Source organism: Harmonia axyridis, chromosome X (genome assembly GCF_914767665.1).
Source record: "Harmonia axyridis chromosome X, icHarAxyr1.1, whole genome shotgun sequence".
NCBI lineage: Eukaryota > Metazoa > Arthropoda > Insecta > Coleoptera > Coccinellidae > Harmonia > Harmonia axyridis.
This window is the reverse complement of record NC_059508.1, coordinates 38260381-38263960: the sequence shown is the minus strand read 5'-3', so window position 1 is coordinate 38263960 and position 3580 is coordinate 38260381. Positions and strand designations below refer to the sequence as shown.

Here is a 3580-nt window from a genome sequence, read left to right as displayed (position 1 = left end):
GTATCGGAACATTTTCACGTCGAAAATATATCTCTAAGTCCAAACCGATGCACCACGTAAACTAGGGCAGACCGATGCACCACGTAATATCGGGCAGACCGATGCAGAACGTAAACTCGATCATACCGATGCTTCACGTAATCTCGATCTTACCGATGCACCACGTAAACAAGGGCAGACCGATGCAGAACGTAAAGTAGATCTTACCGATGCACCACGTAATCTCGATCTTACCGATGCACCACGTAATCTCCATCTTACCGATGCACCACGTGAACTGGATCTTACCGATGCACCACGTAATCTCAATCTTACCGATGCACCACGTGAACTGGATCTTACCGATGCAGAACGTGAATTGGATCTTACCGATGCACCACGTAAACTCGATCTTACCGATGCACCACGTAATCTCGATCTTACCGATGCACCACGTGAACTGGATCTTACCGATGCAGAACGTGAATTGGATCTTACCGATGCACCACGTAAACTCGATCTTACCGATGCACCACGTAATCTCAATCTTACCGATGCACCACGTGAACTGGATCTTACCGATGCAGAACGTGAATTGGATCTTACCGATGCACCACGTAAACTCGATCTTACCGATGCACCACGTAATCTCAATCTTACCGATGCACCACGTGAACTGGATCTTACCGATGCAGAACGTGAATTGGATCTTACCGATGCACCACGTAAACTCGATCTTACCGATGCACCACGTAATCTCGATCTTACCGATGCACCACGTGAACTGGATCTTACCGATGCAGAACGTGAATTGGATCTTACCGATGCACCACGTAAACTCGATCTTACCGATGCACCACGTAATCTCAATCTTACCGATGCATCACGTAATCTCGATCTTACCGATGCAGAACGTAAACTCGATCATACCGATGCACCACGTTATCTCGGCAGACCGATGCAGAACGTAAAAAAAAAGCTTACAGCACGCGGTGTTCCCAAGCGGTCACCCATCCAAGTACTAACCGCGCCCGACGCTGCTTGGCTTCAGTGTTCTGACGAGAACTGGCAATTTCAGCGTGGTATGGCCGTAAACAACAAATATAGCGATATTTTCTATGATATCTCACTTTTTGGGAGCGGAAAGGACGTGAACGTTTTTCCTTATAAAAAATGAAATAACTTTTGGATATTAATTCTGATTGTTGATTTAAGTTTTAAGAACACATTAGGACATATCTCAATGAAATTTGAGGGATTTCCGAAATCGAAAAATATTTTTCGAAAAAAAAAAAAAAATCCAGAAGACCTCGGTCATCTCAAGTTTATTTCCATATTCTATTACACAATCAACGTACATCACAAAAGGAACCATCTCTCTAACTATCACAGTTAAATTTTTGTATCGGAACATTTCACGTCGGAATATCTCGCTAAGTCCAGACCGGGGAGATCGGTCGCATTTGACACCGTCCGCTCCGGTCTAACATCGTCTTGGAGTCGGGGTAACGATGGAGAGGCGTTTAAGGACGTGAACATTTTTCCTTATAAAAATTAAAGTCGACAATGAATATTGATTCTGATTACTGATTTACTCTTTTAGTACACATTAGAAGGCAACGCAATCAGATTTGAGGAAATTTCAAGATCAGAAAATTTTTTTCGAAAAAAAAAAAAAATTCAAGAACACCTGGGTCATGGCAAGTTATTTCCCACAATCCATTCCACAATCAACGTACAACATAGAAGAAATCATCTCTCTAACTATCCTGGTTCAAAAGTTGTATCGGAACATTTCACGTCGAAATACCTCGCCAAGTCCAGACCGGGGCGATAGGTAGTATCTGACACCGTCCGCTCGGGACTGACATCGACTTGGACTCGGGCTAATGATGGGGAGGCGTTTAAGGACGTGAACATTTTTCCTTATAAAAATTAAAGTCGACAATGAATATTGATTCTGATTACTGATTTACGCTTTAAAAACACATTAGAAGGCAACCAAATCAAATTTGAGGAAATTCCAAAATCAGAAAATTTTTTTTCAAAAAAAAAAAAATCCGAAAAATATTTTTCGATTCTGATTACTGATTTACTCTTTTAGAACACATTAGAAGGCAACGAAATCAAATTTGAGTGAAATCCAAAATCAGAAAATATTTTTCGAAAAAAAAAAAAATTCGAGAACACCTCGGTCATGGCAAGTTATTTTCCACAATCCATTCCCCAATCAACGTACATCCCAGAAAAAATCATCTCTCTAACTATCCTGGTTCAAAAGTTGTATCGGAACATTTTCACGTCGAAAATATATCTCAGAGTCCAGACCGATGCAGAACGTAAACTCGATCATACCGATGCTTCACGTAATCTCGATCTTACCGATGCACAACGTAAACTAGATCACACCGATGCAGAACGTAAACTCGATCATACCGATGCACCACGTAAACTCAGGCAGACCGATGCAGAACGTGAACTCGATCTTACCGATGCACCACGTAATCTCGATCTTACCGATGCACCACGTAAACTCGGGCAGACCGATGCAGAACGTGAACTCGATCTTACCGATGCACCACGTAAACTAGGGCTGACCGATGCATCACGTAAACGACGATCGAGAGGCGCGAAAGGACGTGAACGTTTTTCATTATAAAAATTGAAATAAATGATAAATAATGATTCTGATTGTTGGTTATCATTTTTAATAAGCATTAGGAGGCAACCAAATGAAATTTGAGGAAATTCCGATAATAGAAAATTTTTTCGAAAAAAAAAAAAAATTCATGAAATCCTCGGTCATCGCAAAATATTTACCATATTCTGTTCGATAATCAACGTATATTTAAGAAGGAATCATATCTGTATCTATCTTGGTTCAAATTTTGTATCGGAACATTTTGACCAAAGTCCGAGCTTCGGCCGAAACAGACACCGCTGACCTGGCCTATCGATCGACCGAGAGTCGGGGATAGAGCGTAAGTGTTGTCTGGAGGGGAACCCTGTGCTCTCCTGACATATATAGGGAAGGTGGTCGCGTTGGGCGATGCAGAACGTTTGGATCGGGAATTATATTTTTGGTTCAGCTATTGGAATATGGTTTATTGTTGGTATATATTGGCGAAATAACGTTCTTACTGACTGGGGATATTCATAAAAATGAGTCCGGAGATTTTCAGATCGAAGTCCGAGTGATCCGACTTGGAAGGCGTGTTGGGTGGGTCGAGATGGCTTAGATAGATCAGACGAGGCGGGCTAAGTGTTGACGTCATGCATCGGTCCATTTTCAGATTGAGTCCGAGTAATCCGACTTTGAAAGAGTGTTGGGTGCGTCGAGACTGTTTAGATAGATCGGACGAGGCGGACTAGGTGTTAACGACATGCATCGGTATATTTTCTGATCGGAGTCCGAAGAAATCGGCCCTAGTAGGCGCAGCGGACGGTCGAGACGGCCTCGGTGGGTCGGATCGATCGGGAAAAGTTTGCTAAATCGTGTCTGGAGGGGAACCTTGGGTTCTCCTGACATATATAGGGGATAAGGTTTGGGTGAACGATTCTTCACGTAAAAGTTGAGTAATTTATTTTTCGATAAGCTTTT

The 3580-nt window shown here is 42.3% G+C and overlaps 1 non-coding gene across 1 annotated transcript; it reads right to left on the bottom strand.

Annotated features, from left to right (window-relative positions):
* Positions 1-956: 956 nt before the first annotated feature.
* Positions 957-1075, bottom strand: LOC123688435. Its single transcript, XR_006749957.1, has one exon. It is a non-coding gene; the product is annotated as a 5S ribosomal RNA (ribosomal RNA).
* Positions 1076-3580: the final 2505 nt, after the last annotated feature.